Raw genomic sequence first — 23,586 nt, 5'->3', positions numbered from 1 at the left:
AGTCTCACACAGCAAAATCATCGAACTGCACACACTGCCACATCCTGGAACTACACACACTGCCACATCCTGGAACTACACACACTGCCACATCCTGGAACTACACACATTGCCGCATCCTGGAACGACTCACAATGCCACACCCCCAAACTAAACACACTGCCACATCCTGGCACTACAGACACTGCCACATCCTGGAACTACACACATTACCGCATCCTGGAACAACACACAATGCCACACCCCCAAACGAAACACACTGCCACATCCTGGAACTACACAGTGCCACATCCTGGAACTGCACACACTGCCACATCCTGGAACTACACACACTGCCACATCCTGGAACTACACACACGGCCACATCCTGGAACTACACACACGGCCACATCCTGGAACTACACACACTGCCACATCCTGGAACCAGACACACTGCCACATCCTGGAACTACACACACTGCCACATCCTGCAACTACACACACTGCCACATCCTGGAACTACACACACTGCCACATCCTGGAACCAGACACACTGCCACACCCCCTAACTACACACACTGCCACATCCTGGAACTACACACACTGCCACATCCTGGAACTACACACACTGCCACATCCTGGAACAACACACACTGCCACATTCTGGAACAACACACACTGCCACACCCCCAAACTAAACACACTGCCACATCCTGGAACTAGACACTCTGCCACACCCCCAAACTGCACACACTGCCACATCCGGGAACTAGACACTCTGCCGCATCCTGGAACTACACACACTGCTACATCCTGGAACTACACACACTGCCACACCCACAAACTGCACACACTGCCACATCCTGGAACAACATACTCTGCCACATCCTGGAACTACACACACTGCCACATCCTGGAACTACACACACTGCCACATCCTGGAACTACACACACTGCCGCATCCTGGAACTAAACACAGTGCCACATCCTGGAACTACACACACTGCCGCATCCTGGAACTAAACACAGTGCCACATCCTGGAACAACATACTCTGCCACATCCTGGAACTACACACACTGCCACATCCTGGAACTACACACACTGCCGCATCCTGGAACTACACACACTGCCACATCCTGGAACTACACACACTGCCGCATCCTGGAACTAAACACAGTGCCGCATCCTGGAACTACACACATTGCCACATCCTGGAACTACACACATTGCTAGATCCTGGAACTACACACATTGCCACATCCAGGAACTACACACATTGCCACATCCTGGAACTGCACACAGTGCCACATCCTGGAACTGCACACATTGCCACATCCTGGAACTGCACACACAGCCACATCCTGGAAAGACACACACAGCCACATCCTGGAACTACACACACTGCCACATCCTGGAACTAAACACAGTGCCACATCCTGGAACTACACACACTGCCGCATCCTGGAACTAAACACAGTGCCACATCCTGGAACAACATACTCTGCCACATCCTGGAACTACACACACTGCCACATCCTGGAACTACACACACTGCCGCATCCTGGAACTACACACACTGCCACATCCTGGAACTACACACACTGCCGCATCCTGGAACTAAACACAGTGCCGCATCCTGGAACTACACACATTGCCACATCCTGGAACTACACACATTGCCAGATCCTGGAACTACACACATTGCCACATCCAGGAACTACACACATTGCCACATCCTGGAACTGCACACACAGCCACATCCTGGAAAGACACACACAGCCACATCCTGGAACTACACACACTGCCACATCCTGGAAATACACACACTGCCACATCCTGGAAATACACACTTCTGCGTCACCCCCAAATTGCACACACTGCCACATCCTGGAACTAGACACTCTGCCACAAACTGGAACTACACACACTGCCACATCCTGGAACTAGACACACTGCCACATCCTGGAACTACACACACTGCCACATCCTGGAACTACACACATTGCCACATCCTGGAACTACACATATTGCCACATCCTGGAACTGCACACAGTGCCACATCCTGGAACTGCACACATTGCCACATCCTGGAACTGCACACACTGCCACATCCTGGAAAGACACACACAGCCACATCCTGGAACTACACGCACTGCCACATCCTGGAAATACACACTTCTGCGTCACCCCCAAATTGCACACACTGCCACATCCTGGAACTGCACACATTGCCACATCCTGGAACTACACATACTGCCACATCGGGGAACTACACACATTGCCACATCCTGGAACTACACACATTGCCACATCCTGGAACTACACACACTGCCGCATCCTGGAACTACACACACTGCCGCATCCTGGAACTACTCACACTGCCGCATCCTGGAACTACACACACTGCCGCATCCTGGAACTACACACACTGCCACATCCTGGAACTACACACACTGCCACATCCTGGAACTACACACACTGCCACATCCTGGAACCAGACACTCTGCCACATCCTGGAACTACAGACATTGCCACATCCTGGAACTACACACATTGCCACAGCCTGGAACAACACACACTGCCACCTCCTGGAATGACACCCACTGGCGCATCCTGGCACTACACACACTGCCACAAACCCCAAACTACACACACAGCCACATCCTGGAACTACACACACTGCCACAAACCCCAAACTACACACACAGCTCCATCCTGGAACGACACACACTGCCACTTCCGGGAACAACACACACTGCCACATCCTGGAACGACACACACTGCCACATCCTGGAACGACACACACTGCCACATCCTGGAACTACAGACTTCAGCCACACCCCCAAACTACACACAGTGCCACATCCTGGAACTCCACACACTGCCGCATCCTGGAAATGCACACACTGCCGCATCCTGGAACTACACACACTGCAGCATCCTGGAACTACACAGACTGCCACACCCCCAAATCGCACACACTGCCACATCCTGGAACGACACACACTGCCACATCCTGGAAGTACACACACTGCCACATCGTGGAATGACACCCACTGGCGCATCCTGGAACTACACACACTGCCGCATACTGGAATAACAGCCATTGGCACCTCCTGGAACTACACACACTGCCACATCCTTGAACTAGACACACTGCCACATCCTGGAACTGCACACACTGGCACATCCTGGAATGACACCCATTGGCGCAACCTGGAACAACACACACTGCCACATCCTGGAATGACACCCATTGGCGCATCCTGGAATGACACCCACAGGCGCATCCAGGCACGACACACACTGCCACAACCCTAAAATACACACACAGCCACATCCTCAAACTACACACACAGCCACATCTTGGAACTACACACACTGCCACATCCTGGAACGACACACACTGTCAAATCCTGGAACCAGACACACACTGTCACATCCTGGAACCAGACGCACTGCCACACCCCCAAACTACACACACTGCCACATCCGGGAACTACACCGACTGCCACATCCTGGAACTACACACAGTGCCACATCCTGGAACTACACACAGTGCCGCATCCTGGAAATACACCGACTGCCACATCCTGGAAATACACCGACTGCCACATCCTGGAACTCCACACACTTCCACATCCTGGAACTATACACACTGCCACATCCTGGAACTACACACACTTCCACATCCTGGAACTATACACACTGCCACATCCTGGAACTATACACACTGCCACATCCTGGAACTACACACACTGCCACATCCTGGAACTACACACACTTCCACATCCTGGAACTATACACACTGCCACATTCTGGAACTAGACACACTGCCACACACCCAAACTACACACACTGCCACATCCTGGAAGTACACCGACTGCCACATCCAGGAACTGCACACACTGCCGCATCCTGGAACTACACACACTGCCACACCCCCAAACGAAACACACTGCCACATCCTGGAACTAGACACTCTGCCACATCCTGGAATGAGACCCACTGGCGCATCCTGGCACTACACACACTGCCACAAACCCCAAACTCACACACAGCCACATCCTCCAACGACACACAGTGCCACATCCTGGAACGACACACACTGCCACATCCTGGAACGACACACACTGCCACATCCAGGAACTACACACACGACACATCCTGGAACTACAGACACTGCCACATCCTGGAACTACACAAACTACACATCCTGGAACTACACACAGTGTCACATTCTGGAACTACAGACTTCAGCCACACCCCAAAACTACACACACTGCCACATCCTGGAACTACACACACTGCCGCATCCTGGAACTACACACAATGCCACACCCCCAAACTAAACACACTGCCACATCCTGGAACTAGACACTCTGCCACATCCTGGAACTGCACACACTGCCACATCCTGGAACTACACACATTGCCACATCCTGGAACTACACACACGGCCACATCCTGGAATGACACCCACTGGCGCATCCTGGCACGACACACACTGCCACAAACCCTAAACTCTCACACAGCCAAATAATCGAACTACACACACTGCCACATCCTGGAACGACACACACTGCCGCATCCTAGAACTACACACAATGCCACACCCCCAAACTAAACACACTGCCACATCCTGGAACTAGACACTCTGCCACATCCTGGAACTGCACACACTGCCACATTCTGGAACTACACACATTGCCACATCCTTGAACTACACACACGGCCACATCCTGGAATGACACCCACTGGCGCATCCTGGCACGACACACACTGCCACAAACCCCAAACTCTCACACAGCCAAATCATCGAACTACACCCACTGCCACATCCTGGAACCAGACACACTGCCACATCCTGGAACCAAGCACACTGCCACATCCTGGAACCAAGCACACTGCCACATCCTGGAACCAGACACACTGCCACATCCTGTAACCAAGCACACTGCCACATCCTGGAACTACACACACTGCCACATCCTGGAACTACACACATTGCCGCATCCTGGAACTACACACAATGCTACACCCCCAAACTAAACACACTGCCACATCCAGGAACTAGAGACTCTGCCACATCCTGGAACTGCACACACTGCCACAAACCCCAAACTACACACACAGCTACATCCTGGAACGACACACACTGCCACTTCCGGGAACAACACACACTGCCACATCCTGGAACTACACACACTGCCACATCCTGGAACTACACACACTGCCACATCCTGGAACTACAGACTTCAGCCACACCCCCAAACTACACACAGTGCCACATCCTGGAACTCCACACACTGCCGCATCCTGGAAATGCACACACTGCCGCATCCTGGAACTACACACACTGCAGCATCCTGGAACTACACAGACTGCCACACCCCCAAATCGCACACACTGCCACATCCTGGAACAACACACACTGCCACATCCTGGAATGACACCCACAGGCGCATCCAGGCACGACACACACTGCCACAACCCTAAAATACACACACAGCCACATCCTCGAACTACACACACAGCCACATCTTGGAACTACACACACTGCCACATCCTGGAACTACACACACTGCCACATCCTGGAATGACACCCACTGGCGCATCCTGGAACTACACACACTGCCGCATACTGGAATAACAGCCATTGGCACCTCCTGGAACTACACACACTGCCACATCCTTGAACTAGACACACTGCCACATCCTGGAACTGCACACACTGGCACATCCTGGAACTGCACACACTGGCACATCCTGGAATGACACCCATTGGTGCAACCTGGAACAACACACACTGCCACATCCTGGAATGACACCCACAGGCGCATCCAGGCACGACACACACTGCCACAACCCTAAAATACACACACAGTCACATCTTGGAACTACACACACTGCCACATCCTGGAACGACACACACTGTCACATCCTGGAACCAGACACACACTGTCACATCCTGGAACCAGACACACACTGTCACACCCCCAAACTACACACACTGCCACATCCGGGAACTACACCGACTGCCACATCCTGGAACTACACACAGTGCCACATCCTGGAACTACACACAGTGCCACATCCTGGAAATACACACACTGCCGCATCCTGGAAATACACAGACTGCCACATCCTGGAAATACACCGACTGCCACATCCTGGAACTACACACACTTCCACAAACGGGAACTACTCACACTTCCACATCCTGGAACTACACACACTGCCACATCCTGGAACTACACACACTTCCACAAACGGGAACTACACACACTTCCACATCCTGGAACTATACACACTGCCACATCCTGGAACTATACACACTGCCACATTCTGGAACTAGACACTCTGCCACATACTGGAACTACACACACTGCCACATCCTGGAACTACACACACTGCCACATCCTGGAACTACACACACTGCCACACACCCAAACTACACACACTGCCACATCCTGGAAGTACACCGACTGCCACATCCAGGAACTGCACACACTGCCGCATCCTGGAACTACACACACTGCCACACGCCCAAACGAAACACACTGCCACATCCTGGAACTAGACACTCTGCCACATCCTGGAATGACACCCACTGGCGCATCCTGGCACTACACACACTGCCACAAACCCCAAACTCACACACAGCCACATCCTCCAACGACACACAGTGCCACATCCTGGAACGACACACACTGCCACATCCTGGAACGACACACACTGCCACATCCAGGAACTACACACACTGCACATCCTGGAACTACAGACACTGCCACATCCTGGAACTACACAAACTACACATCCTGGAACTACACACACTGCCACATCCTGGAACTGCACACACTGCCACATCCTGGAACAACACACAGTGTCACATTCTGGAACTACAGACTTCAGCCACACCCCAAAACTACACACATTGCCACATCCTGGAACTACACACAATGCCGCATCCTGGAACTACACACAATGCCACACCCCCAAAACTAAACACACTGCCACATCCTGGAACCAGACACTCTGCCACATCCTGGAAGTACACACACTGCCACATCCTGGAACTACACACATTGCCACATCCTGGAACTACACACACGGCCACATCCTGGAATGACACCCACTGGCGCATCCTGGCACGACACACACTGCCACATCCTGGAACTACAGACACTGCCACATCCTGGAACTACACACATTGCCGCATCCTGGAACTACACACATTGCCACACCCCCAAACTAAACACACTGCCACATCCAGGAACTAGACACTCTGCCACATCCAGGAACTAGACACTCTGCCACATCCAGGAACTAGACACTCTGCCACATCCTGGAACTACACACACTGCCACATCCTGGAACTACACACACTGCCACATCCTGGAACTACACACACTGCCACATCCTGGAACTACACACATTGCCGCATCCTGGAACTACACACATTGCCGCATCCTGGAACTACACACAATGCTGCACCCCCAAACTAAGCACACTGCCACATCCTGGAACTAGACACTCTGCCACATCCTGGAACTGCACACACGGCCACATCCTGGAATGACACCCACTGGCGCATCCAGGCACTACACACACTGCCACAAACCCCAAACTCACACACAGCCACATCCTCGAACTATACACACTGCCACATCCTGGAACGACACACACTGCCACATCCTGGAAACAGATACACTGCCACATCCTGGAAGTACACCGACTGCCGCATCCAGGAACGACACACACTGCCACATCCTGGAACTACACACACTGCCACATCCTGGAACTACACACACTACACATCCTGGAACTACACACACGGCCACATCCTGGAATGACACCCACTGGCGCATCCTGGCACGACACACACTGCCACAAACTCCAAAGTCTCACACAGCCAAATCATCGAACTGCACACACTGCCACATCCTGGAACTACACACACTGCCACATCCTGGAACAACACACACTGCCACATCCTGAAACTACACACATTGCCGCATCCTGAAACTGCACACAATGCCACACCCCCAAGCTAAACACACTGCCACATCCTGGAACTATACACACTGCCAGATCCTGGAACAACAGCCATTGGCGCCTCCTGGAACTCCACACACTGCCACATCCTGGAACTACACACACTGCCACATCCTGGAACTACACACACTGCCACATCCTGGAACTATACACACTGCCAGATCCTGGAACTACACACACTGCCACACCCCCAAACTGCACACACTGCCACATCCTGGAACTGCACACACTGCCACATCCTGCAACTGCACACACTGCCACATCCTGGAACTACAGCGACTGCCACATCCTGGAACTGCACACAGTGTCACATCCTGGACCTACACACTTCAGCCACATCCCCAAACTACACACAGTGCCACATCCTGGAACTACACACAATGTAGCATCCTGGTACGACACAGACTGCCACATCCTGCAACTACACACACTGCCACATCCTGGAACTACACACATTGCCACATCCGGGAACTACACGCACTGCCACATCCTGGAACTACACACACTGCCACATCCTGGAACTACACACATTGCCACATCCTGGATACACACACTGCCGCGTCCTGGAACGATACATACTGCCACATCCTGGAACTGCACACTTCAGCCTCACCCCCAAACTACACACACTGCCACACCCCCAAACTACACACACTGCCACATCCTGGAAGTACATACACTGCCACATCCTGGAACTACACACACTGCCACACCCCCAAACTACACACACTGCCACACCCCCAAACTACACACACTGCCACATCCTGGAAGTACACCGACTGCCACATCCTGGAACTACACACACTGCCACACCCCCAAACTACACACACTGCCACACCCCCAAACTACACACACTGCCACATCCTGGAACTACATACACTGCCACATCCTGGAACTACACACACTGCCACACCCCCAAACTACACACACTGCCACACCCCCAAACTACACACACTGCCACATCCTGGAAGTACACCGACTGCCGCATCCTGGAACTACACACGCTGCCACACCCCCAAACTAAACACACTGCCACATCCTGGAACCAGACACTCTGCCACATCCTGGAACTGCACACACGGCCACATCCTGGAACTACACACACTGCCACATCCTGGAACGACACACACTGCCACATCCTGGAACCAGACACACTGCCACACCCCCTAACGACACACACTGCCACATCCTGGAACGACACCGACTGCCACATCCAGGAACTACACACACTGCACATCCTGGAACTACACACAGTGTCACATTCTTGAACTACACACAATGCCACACCCCCAAACTAAACACACTGCCACATCCTGGAACGACACACACGGCCACATCCTGGAATGACACCCACTGGCGCATCCTGGAACTACACACACTTCCACATCCCGGAACCACACACACTGCACATCCTGGAACTACACACACGGACACATCCTGGAATGACACACACTTCCACATCCTGGAACCACACACACTGCCACATCCTGGAACTACACACACTGCCACATCCTGGAACTACACACACTGCCACATCATGGAACTACACACACTTCCAGATCATGGAACTACACACACTTCCACATCCTGGAACAACACACACTGCCACATCCTGGAACTACACACACTTCCACATCCCGGAACCACACACACTTCCACATCCCGGAACCACACACACTGCCACATCCTGGAACTACACACAGAGCCACATCATGGAACTACACACACTTCCACATCCTGGAACTACACACAGAGCCACATCATGGAACTACACACACTTCCACATCCTGGAACTACACACACTGCCACATCCTGGAACTACAATCTTCAGCCACACCCCCAAACTACACATAGTGCCACATCCTGGAACTACACACACTGCAGCATCCTGGAACGACACACACTGCCACATCCTGGAACTACACACACTGCCGCATCCTGGAATAACAGCCATTGGCGCCTCCTGGAACTACACACACTGCCACATCCTGGAACTACACACACTGCCACATCCTGGAACAACACACACTGCCACATCCAGGAACTGCACACATTGCCACATCCTGGAACTACACACACTGCCACATCCTGGAACTACACACACTGCCACATCCTGGAACTACACACATTGCCACATCCTGGAACTACACACACTGCAACATCCTGGAATAACAGCCATTGGCGCCTCCTGGAACTACACAGACTGCCGCATCCTGGAATAACAGCCATTGGCGCCTCCTGGAACTACACACACTGCCACATCCTGGAACTACACACACTGGCACATCCTGGAACAACACACACTGCCACATCCAGGAACTGCACACATTGCCACATCCTGGAACTACACACACTGCCACATCCTGGAACTACACACACTGCCACATCCTGGAACTACACACACTGCCGCATCCTGGAACTACACACACTGCCACATCCTGGAACTACACACATTGCCACATCCTGGAACTACACACTTCAGCCTCACCCCCAAACTACACACACTGCCACATCCTGGAACTACACACACTGCCACACCCCCAAACTGCACACACTGCCACATCCTGGAAGAAGTCACTCTGCCACATCTTGGAACTACACACACTGCCACATCCTGGAACAACACACACTGCCACATCCTGGAACAACACACACTGCCACATCCTGGAACTACACACACTGCCACATCCTGGAACTACACACACTGCCACATCCTGGAACTACACACACCGCCACATCCTGGAAGTACACACACTGCCACATCCTGGAACTACACACACTGCCACACCCCCAAACTGCACACACTGCCACATCCTGGAAGAAGACACTCTGCCACATCTTGGAACTACACACACTGCCACATCCTGGAACTACACACACTGCCACATCCTGGAACTACACACACTGCCACATCCTGGAACTACACACACTGCCACATCCTGGAACACACACTGCCACATCCTGGAACTACACACACTGCCACATCCTGGAACTACACCGACTGCCACATCTTGGAACTACACACACTGCCACATCCTGGAACAACACACACTGCCACATCCTGGAACTACACACACTGCCACATCCTGGAACTACACACACTGCCACACCCCCAAACTACACACACTGCCACATCCTGGAAGTACACCGACTGCCACATCCAGGAACTGCACACACTGCCAGATCCTGGAAATGCACACAGAGCCGCATCCTGGAACTCCACACACTGCCACATCCTGGAACTACACACACTGCCACATCCTGGAACTACACACACTGCCACATCCTGGAACTACACACACTGCCACATCCTGGAACTATACACACTGCCAGATCCTGGAACTACACACACTGCCACACCCCCAAACTGCACACACTGCCACATCCAAGAACTGCACACACTGCCACATCCTGGAACTACAGCGACGGCCACATCCTGGAACTGCACACAGTGTCACATTCTGGACCTACACACTTCAGCCACATCCCCAAACTACACACAGTGCCACATCCTGGAACTACACACAATGTAGCATCCTGGTACGACACAGACTGCCAAACCCCCAAACTGCACACACTGCCACATCCTGCAACTACACACACTGCCACATCCTGGAATGACACCCACTGGCGCATCCTGGAACTACACACACTGCCGCATCCTGGAATAACAGCCATTTGCGCCTCCTGGAACTGCACACACTGCCACATCCTGGAACTACACACATTGCCACATCCGGGAACTACACACACTGCCACATCCTGGAACTACACACACTGCCACATCCTGGAACTACACACATTGCCACATCCTGGATACACACACTGCCACGTCCTGGAACTACACACACTGCCGCGTCCTGGAACGATACACACTGCCACATCCTGGAACTGCACACTTCAGCCTCACCCCCAAACTACACACACTGCCACATCCTGGAACTACACACACTGCCACACCCCCAAACTACACACACTGCCACATCCTGGAAGTACACCGACTGCCACATCCAGGAACTGCACACAGTGCCGCATCCTGGAACTACACACGCTGCCACACCCCCAAACTAAACACACTGCCACATCCTGGAACCAGACACTCTGCCACATCCTGGAACTGCACACACGGCCACATCCTGGAACTACACACACTGCCACACCCCCTAACGACACACACTGCCACATCCTGGAACAACACCGACTGCCACATCCAGGAACTACACACACTGCACATCCTGGAACTACACACAGTGTCACATTCTTGAACTACACACAATGCCACACCCCCAAACTAAACACACTGCCACATCCTGGAACGACACACACGGCCACATCCTGGAATGACACCCACTGGCGCATCCTGGAACTACACACACTTCCACATCCCGGAACCACACACACTGCCACATCCTGGAACTACACACAGAGCCACATCATGGAACTACACACACTTCCACATCCTGGAACTACACACAGAGCCACATCATGGAACTACACACACTTCTACATCCTGGAACTACACACACTGCCACATCCTGGAACTACACACTTCAGCCACACCCCCAAACTACACATAGTGCCACATCCTGGAACTACACTCACTGCAGCATCCTGGAACGACACACACTGCCACATCCTGGAACTACACACTTCAGCCACATCCTGGAATGACACCCACTGGCGCATCCTGGAACTACACACACTGCCGCATCCTGGAATAACAGCCATTGGCGCCTCCTGGAACTACACACACTGCCACATCCTGGAACTACACACACTGCCACATCCTGGAACGACACACACTGCCACATCCTGGAACTGCACACATTGCCACATCCTGGAACTGCACACATTGCCACATCCTGGAACTACACACACTGCCACATCCTGGAACTACACACACTGCCACATCCTGGAACTACATACATTGCCACATTCTGGATACACACAATGCCACATCCTGGAACTACACACACTGCCGCATCCTGGAACTACACACACTGCCGCATCCTGGAACTACACACACTGCCACATCCTGGAATACACACATTGCCACATCCTGGAACTACACACTTCAGCCTCACCCCCAAACTACACACACTGCCACATCCTGGAACTACACACACTGCCACACCCCCAAACTGCACACACTGCCACATCCTGGAAGAAGTCACTCTGCCACATCTTGGAACGACACACACTGCCACATCCTGGAACTACACACACTGCCACATCCTGGAACTACACACACTGCCACATCCTGGAACTACACACACTGCCACATCCTGGAACACACACTGCCACATCCTGGAACTACACACACTGCCACATCCTGGAACTACACACACTGCCACACCCCCAAACTGCACACACTGCCACATCCTAGAAGAAGACACTCTGCCACATCTTGGAACTACACACACTGCCACATCCTGGAACTACACACACTGCCACATCCTGGAACTACACACACTGCCACATCCTGGAACTACACACACTGCCACATCCTGGAACTACACCGACTGCCACATCTTGGAACTACACACACTGCCACATCCTGGAACAACACACACTGCCACATCCTGGAACTACACACACTGCCACATCCTGGAACTACACACACTGCCACACCCCCAAACTACACACACTGCCACATCCTGGAAGTACACCGACTGCCACATCCAGGAACTGCACACACTCCCAGATCCTGGAAATGCACACAGAGCCGCATCCTGGAACTACACACGCTGCCACACCCTCAAACTAAACACACTGCCACATCCTGGAACTAGACATTCTGCCACATCCTGGAATGACACCCACTGGCGCATCCTGGCACTACACACACTGACACAAACCCCAAACTCACACACAGCCACATCCTGGAACAACAGACAGTGTCACATTCTGGAACTACACACTTCAGCCACACCCCCAAACTAAACACACTGCCACATCCTGGAATAACACCCACTGGCGCATCCTGGCACAACACACACTGCCACAAACCCCAAACTCTCACAGAGCCAAATCATCGAACTGCACACACTGCCACATCCTGGAACCAGACACACTGCCACATCCTGGAACCAAGCACACTGCCACACCCCCAAACTAAACACACTGCCACATCCAGGAACTACACACACTGCCACATCCTGGAACTACACACAGTGTCACATCCTGGAACTACACACTTCAGCCATACCCCCAAACTGCACACACTGCCACATCCTGGAACTACACACACTGCCACATCCTGGAATGACACCCACTGGCGCATCCAGGAACTACACACACTGCCGCATACTGGAATAACAGCCATTGGCACCTCCTGGAACTACACACACTGCCACATCCTTGAACTAGACACACTGCCACATCCTGGAACTGCACACACTGGCACATCCTGGAATGACACCCATTGGCGCAACCTGGAACAACACCCACTGGCGCATCCAGGCGCGACACACACTGCCAGATCCTGGAAATACACACACTGCCACATCCAGGAACGACACACACTGCCACATCCTGGAACGACACACACTGCCACATCCGGGAACTACACACACTGCCACATCCTGGAACTACACACACTGCCACATCCTGGAACTACACACACTGCCACATCCTGGAACGACACACACTGCCACATCCGGGAACGACACACACTGCCACATCCGGGAACTACACACACTGCCACATCCTGGAACTACACACACTGCCACATCCTGGAACTACACACACTGCCACATCCTGGAACTACACACACTGCCACATCCTGGAACTACACACACAGCCACATCCTGGAACTACACACACTGCCACATCCTGGAACTACACACACTGCCACATCCTGGAACTACACACACTGCCACATCCTGGATACACACACTGCCACATCCTGGAACTACACACACTGCCACATCCTGGAACTACACACACTGCCACATCCTGGAAACACACACTGCCACATCCTGGAACTACACACACTGCCACATCCTGGAACTACACACACTGCCACATCCTGGAACTACACACACTGCCACATCCTGGAACTACACACACTGCCACATCCAGGAACTACACACATTGCCACATCCTGGAACTACACACACTGCCACATCCTGGAACGACACACACTGCCGCGTCCTGGAACTACACACATTGCCACATCCTGGAACTGCACACTTCAGCCTAACCCCCAAACCTCACACACTGCCACATCCTGGAACGACACACACTGCCACACCCCCAAACTGCACACACTGCCACATCCTGGAACAAGACACACTGCCACATCCAGGAATGACACCCATTGGCGCATCCTGGAACTACACACACTGCCACATCCTGGAACGACACACACTGTCACATCCTGGGATAAGACACACTGCCACACCCCCAAACTACACACACTGCCACATCCGGGAACTACAACGACTGCCACATCCTGGAACTACACACAATGCCACATCCTGGAACAACACACACTGCCACATCCTGGAAATACACACAGTGCCGCATCCTGGAACTACACACAGTGCCGCATCCTGGAAATACACACAGTGCCGCATCCTGCAACTACACCGACTGCTACATCCTGGAACTACACACACTTCCACATCCTGGAACTACACACACTTCCACATCCTGGAACTACACACACTTCCACATCCTGGAACTATACACACTGCCACATTCTGGAACTATACACACTGCCACATCCTGGAACTACACACACTGCCACATCCTGGAACTACACACATTGCCACATCCTGGCACTACACACACTGCCACATCCTGGAACTACACACACTGCCACACGCCCAAACTACACACACTGCCACATCCTGGAAGTACTCCGACTGTCACATCCAGGAACTGCACACACTGCCGCATCCTGGAACGACACACACTGCCACACCCCCAAACTAAGCACACTGCCACATCCTGGAACTAGACACTCTGCCACATCCTGGAACTACACACACTGCCACATCCGGGAACTACACACACTGCCACATCCGGGAACTGCACACACTGCCACATCCGGGAACTACACACACTGCCACATCCTGGAACTACACACACTGCCACATCCTGGAACTACACACACTGCCACATCCTGGAACTACACACACTGCCACATCCTGGAACTACACACACTGCCACATCCTGGAACTACACACACTGCCACATCCAGGAACTACACACACTGCCACATCCAGGAACTACACACATTGCCACATCCTGGAACTACACACACTGCCACATCCTGGAACGACACACACTGCCACGTCCTGGAACTACACACATTGCCACATCCTGGAACTGCACACTTCAGCCTCACCCCCAAACCTCACACACTGCCACATCCTGGAACAAGACACACTGCCACATCCTGGAATGACACCCATTGGCGCATCCTGGAACTACACACACTGCCACATCCTGGAACGACACACACTGTCACATCCTGGGATAAGACACACTGCCACACCCCCAAACTACACACACTGCCACATCCGGGAACTACAACGACTGCCACATCCTGGAACTACACACACTGCCACATCCTGGAACAACACACACTGCCACATCCTAGAAATACACACAGTGCCGCATCCTGGAACTACACACAGTGCCGCATCCTGGAAATACACACACTGCCGCATCCTGGAACTACACCGACTGCTACATCCTGGAACTACACACACTTCCACATCCTGGAACTACACACACTTCCACATCCTGGAACTACACACACTTCCACATCCTGGAACAACACACACTTCCACATCCTGGAACTACACACACTGCCACATCCTGGAACTACACACACTGCCACATCCGGGAACTACACACACTGCCACATCCTGGAACTACACACACAGCCACATCCTGGAACTACACACACTGCCACATCCTGGAACTACACACACTGCCACATCCTGGAACTACACACACTGCCACATCCTGGAACTACACACACTGCCACATCCTGGATACACACACTGCCACATCCTGGAACTACACACACTGCCACATCCTGGAAACACACACTGCCACATCCTGGAACTACACACACTGCCACATCCTGGAACTACACACACTGCCACATCCTGGAACTACACACACTGCCACATCCTGGAACAACACACACTGCCACATCCAGGAACTACACACATTGCCACATCCTGGAACTACACACACTGCCACATCCTGGAACGACACACACTGCCGCGTCCTGGAACTACACACATTGCCACATCCTGGAACTGCACACTTCAGCCTCACCCCCAAACCTCACACACTGCCACATCCTGGAACTACACACACTGCCACATCCTGGAACTACACACACTGCCACATCCAGGAACTACACACATTGCCACATCCTGGAACTACACACACTGCCACATCCTGGAACGACACACACTGTCACATCCTGGGATAAGACACACTGCCACACCCCCAAACTACACACACTGCCACATCAGGGAACTACAACGACTGCCACATCCTGGAACTACACACACTGCCACATCCTGGAACAACACACACTGCCACATCCTAGAAATACACACAGTGCCGCATCCTGGAAATACACACACTGCCGCATCCTGGAACTACACCGACTGCCGCATCCTGGAACTACACACACTTCCACATCCTGGAACTACACACACTTCCACATCCTGGAACTACACACACTTCCACATCCTGGAACTACACACACTTCCACATCCTGGAACTACACACACTTCCACATCCTGGAACTACACACACTTCCACATCCTGGAACTACACACACTTCCACATCCTGGAACTACACACACTTCCACATCCTGGAACTACACACACTTCCACATCCTGGAACTACACACACTTCCACATCCTGGAACTATACACACTGCCACATTCTGGAACTGGACACTCTGCCACATCCTGGAACTACACACACTGCCACATCCTGGAACTACACACATTGCCACATCCTGGCACTACACACACTGCCACATCCTGGAACTACACACACTGCCACACCCCCAAACTACACACACTGCCACATCCTGGAAGTACTCCGACTGTCACATCCAGGAACTGCACACACTGCCGCATCCTGGAACTACACACACTGCCACATCCGGGAACTACACACACTGCCAGATCCTGGAACTACACACACTGCCACATCCTGCAACTACACACACTGCCACATCCTGGATACACACACTGCCACATCCTGGAACTACACACACTGCCACATCCTGGAAACACACACTGCCACATCCTGTAACTACACACACTGCCACATCCTGGAACTACACACACTGCCACATCCTGGAACTACACACACTGCCACATCCTGGAACTACACACACTGCCACATCCTGGAACTACACACACTGCCACATCCTGGAACTACACACACTGCCACATCCAGGAACTACACACATTGCCACATCCTGGAAATACACACACTGCCACATCCTGGAACGACACACACTGCCGCGTCCTGGAACTACACACATTGCCACATCCTGGAACTGCACACTTCAGCCTCACCCCCAAACCTCACACACTGCCACATCCTGGAACGACACACACTGCCACACCCCCAAACTGCACACACTGCCACATCCTGGAACAAGACACACTGCCACATCCTGGAATGACACCCATTGACGCATCCTGGAACTACACACACTGCCACATCCTGGAACGACACACACTGTCACATCCCCAAACTACACACACTGCCACATCCGGGAACTACAACGACTGCCACATCCCGGAACTACACATACTGCCACATCCTGGAACAACACACACTGCCACATCCTAGAAATACACACAGTGCCGCATCCTGGAACTACACACAGTGCCGCATCCTGGAAATACACACACTGCCGCATCCTGGAACTACACCGACTGCTACATCCTGGAACTACACACACTTCCACATCCTGGAACTACACACACTTCCACATCCTGGAACTACACACACTTCCACATCCTGGAACTACACATACTTCCACATCCTGGAACTACACATACTTCCACATCCTGGAACTACACACACTGCCACATCCTGGAACTACACACACTGCCACATCCGGGAACTACACACACTGCCACATCCTGGAACTACACACACTGCCACATCCTGGAACTACACACACTGCCACATCCTGGAACTACACACAGTGCCACATCCTGGAACTACACACACAGCCACATCCTGGAACTACACACACTGCCACATCCTGGAACTACACACACTGCCACATCCTGGAACTACACACACTGCCACATCCTGGAACTACACACACTGCCACATCCTGGATACACACACTGCCACATCCTGGAACTACACACACTGCCACATCCTGGAAACACACACTGCCACATCCTGGAACTACACACACTGCCACATCCTGGAACTACACACACTGCCACATCCTGGAACTACACACACTGCCACATCCAGGAACTACACACATTGCCACATCCTGGAACTACACACACTGCCACATCCTGGAACGACACACACTGCCGCGTCCTGGAACTACACACATTGCCACATCCTGGAACTGCACACTTCAGCCTAACCCCCAAACCTCACACACTGCCACATCCTGGAACTACACACACTGCCACATCCTGGAACTACACACACTGCCACATCCAGGAACTACACACATTGCCACATCCTGGAACTACACACACTGCCACATCCTGGAACGACACACACTGTCACATCCTGGGATAAGACACACTGCCACACCCCCAAACTACACACTCTGCCACATCAGGGAACTACAACGACTGCCACATCCTGGAACTACACACACTGCCACATCCTGGAACAACACACACTGCCACATCCTAGAAATACACACAGTGCCGCATCCTGGAAATACACACACTGCCGCATCCTGGAACTACACCGACTGCCGCATCCTGGAACTACACACACTTCCACATCCTGGAACTACACACACTTCCACATCCTGGAACTACACACACTTCCACATCCTGGAACTACACACACTTCCACATCCTGGAACTACACACACTTCCACATCCTGGAACTACACACACTTCCACATCCTGGAACTACACACACTTCCACATCCTGGAACTACACACACTTCCACATCCTGGAACTACACACACTTCCACATCCTGGAACTATACACACTGCCACATTCTGGAACTGGACACTCTGCCACATCCTGGAACTACACACACTGCCACATCCTGGAACTACACACATTGCCACATCCTGGCACTACACACACTGCCACATCCTGGAACTACACACACTGCCACACCCCCAAACTACACACACTGCCACATCCTGGAAGTACTCCGACTGTCACATCCAGGAACTGCACACACTGCCGCATCCTGGAACGACACACACTGCCACATCCGGGAACTACACACACTGCCACATCCGGGAACTACACACACTGCCACATCCTGGAACTACACACACTGCCACATCCTGGAACTACACACACTGCCAGATCCTGGAACTACACACACAGCCACATCCTGGAACTACACACACTGCCACATCCTGGAACTACACACACTGCCACATCCTGGATACACACACTGCCACATCCTGGAACTACACACACTGCCACATCCTGGAAACACACACTGCCACATCCTGTAACTACACACACTGCCACATCCTGGAACTACACACACTGCCACATCCTGGAACTACACACACTGCCACATCCTGGAACTACACACACTGCCACATCCTGGAACTACACACACTGCCACATCCTGGAACTACACACACTGCCACATCCAGGAACTACACACATTGCCACATCCTGGAAATACACACACTGCCACATCCTGGAACGACACACACTGCCGCGTCCTGGAACTACACACATTGCCACATCCTGGAACTGCACACTTCAGCCTCACCCCCAAACCTCACACACTGCCACATCCTGGAACGACACACACTGCCACACCCCCAAACTGCACACACTGCCACATCCTGGAACAAGACACACTGCCACATCCTGGAATGACACCCATTGACGCATCCTGGAACTACACACACTGCCACATCCTGGAACGACACACACTGTCACATCCCCAAACTACACACACTGCCACATCCGGGAACTACAACGACTGCCACATCCCGGAACTACACATACTGCCACATCCTGGAACAACACACACTGCCACATCCTAGAAATACACACAGTGCCGCATCCTGGAACTACACACAGTGCCGCATCCTGGAAATACACACACTGCCGCATCCTGGAACTACACCGACTGCTACATCCTGGAACTACACACACTTCCACATCCTGGAACTACACACACCTCCACATCCTGGAACTACACACACTTCCACATCCTGGAACTACACACACTTCCACATCCTGGAACTACACACACTGCCACATTCTGGAACTGGACACTCTGCCACATGCTGGAACTACACACACTGCCACATCCTGGAACTACACACACTGCCACATCCTGGCACTACACACATTGCCACATCCTGGCACTACACACACTGCCACATCCGGGAACTACACACACTGCCACATCCTGGAACTACACACACTGCCACATCCTGGAACTACACACACTGCCAGATCCTGGAACTACACACACAGCCACATCCTGGAACTACACACACTGCCACATCCTGGAACTACACACACTGCCACATCCTGGAACTACACACACTGCCACATCCTGGAACTACACACACTGCCACATCCTGGATACACACACTGCCACATCCTGGAACTACACACACTGCCACATCCTGGAAACACACACTGCCACATCCTGTAACTACACACACTGCCACATCCTGGAACTACACACACTGCCACATCCTGGAACTACACACACTGCCACATCCTGGAACTACACACACTGCCACATCCTGGAACTACACACACTGCCACATCCTGGAACTACACACACTGCCACATCCAGGAACTACACACATTGCCACATCCTGGAAATACACACACTGCCACATCCTGGAACGACACACACTGCCGCGTCCTGGAACTACACACATTGCCACATCCTGGAACTGCACACTTCAGCCTCACCCCCAAACCTCACACACTGCCACATCCTGGAACGACACACACTGCCACACCCCCAAACTGCACACACTGACACATCCTGGAACAAGACACACTGCCACATCCTGGAATGACACCCATTGACGCATCCTGGAACTACACACACTGCCACATCCTGGAACGACACACACTGTCACATCCCCAAACTACACACACTGCCACATCCGGGAACTACAACGACTGCCACATCCCGGAACTACACATACTGCCACATCCTGGAACAACACACACTGCCACATCCTAGAAATACACACAGTGCCGCATCCTGGAACTACACACAGTGCCGCATCCTGGAAATACACACACTGCCGCATCCTGGAACTACACCGACTGCTACATCCTGGAACTACACACACTTCCACATCCTGGAACTACACACACCTCCACATCCTGGAACTACACACACTTCCACATCCTGGAACTACACACACTTCCACATCCTGGAACTACACACACTGCCACATTCTGGAACTGGACACTCTGCCACATGCTGGAACTACACACACTGCCACATCCTGGAACTACACACACTGCCACATCCTGGCACTACACACATTGCCACATCCTGGCACTACACACACTGCCACATCCTGGAACTACACACACTGCCACATCCTGGATACACACACTGCCACATCCTGGAACAACACACACTGCCACATCCTGGAAACACACACTGCCACATCCTGGAACTACACACACTGCCACATCCTGGAACTACACACACTGCCACATCCTGGAACTACACACACTGCCACATCCTGGAACTACACACACTGCCACATCCTGGAACTACACACACTGCCACATCCAGGAACTGCACACATTGCCACATCCTGGAACTACACACACTGCCACATCCTGGAACGACACACACTGCCACATCCTGGAACTACACACACTGCCACATCCAGGAACTACACACATTGCCACATCCTGGAAATACACACACTGCCACATCCTGGAATGACACACACTGCCGCGTCCTGGAACTACACACATTGCCACATCCTGGAACTGCACACTTCAGCCTCACCCCCAAACCTCACACACTGCCACATCCTGGAACAAGACACACTGCCACATCCTGGAATGACACCCATTGGCGCATCCTGGAACTACACACACTGCCACATCCTGGGATAAGACACACTGCCACACCCCCAAACTACACACACTGCCACATCAGGGAACTACAACGACTGCCACATCCTGGAACTACACACACTGCCACATCCTGGAACAACACACACTGCCGCATCCTGGAAATACACACACTGCCGCATCCTGGAACTACACCGACTGCTACATCCTGGAACTACACACACTTCCACATCCTGGAACTACACACACTTCCACATCCTGGAACT

At 52.6% G+C, this 23,586-nt stretch overlaps 1 long non-coding RNA gene across 3 annotated transcripts in view; it reads right to left on the bottom strand.

Annotated features, from left to right (window-relative positions):
- Nucleotides 1–23,586, bottom strand: part of LOC137378432 (uncharacterized) — a 183,643-nt gene that overhangs the window by 56,577 nt on the left and 103,480 nt on the right. The window lies entirely within an intron of this gene.

Source organism: Heterodontus francisci, chromosome 16 (genome assembly GCF_036365525.1).
Source record: "Heterodontus francisci isolate sHetFra1 chromosome 16, sHetFra1.hap1, whole genome shotgun sequence".
In the NCBI taxonomy this organism is placed as follows: Eukaryota; Metazoa; Chordata; class Chondrichthyes; order Heterodontiformes; family Heterodontidae; genus Heterodontus; species Heterodontus francisci.
Note: the sequence above shows the minus strand (reverse complement) of the source record. Positions and strands in the feature narration are given on the sequence as shown.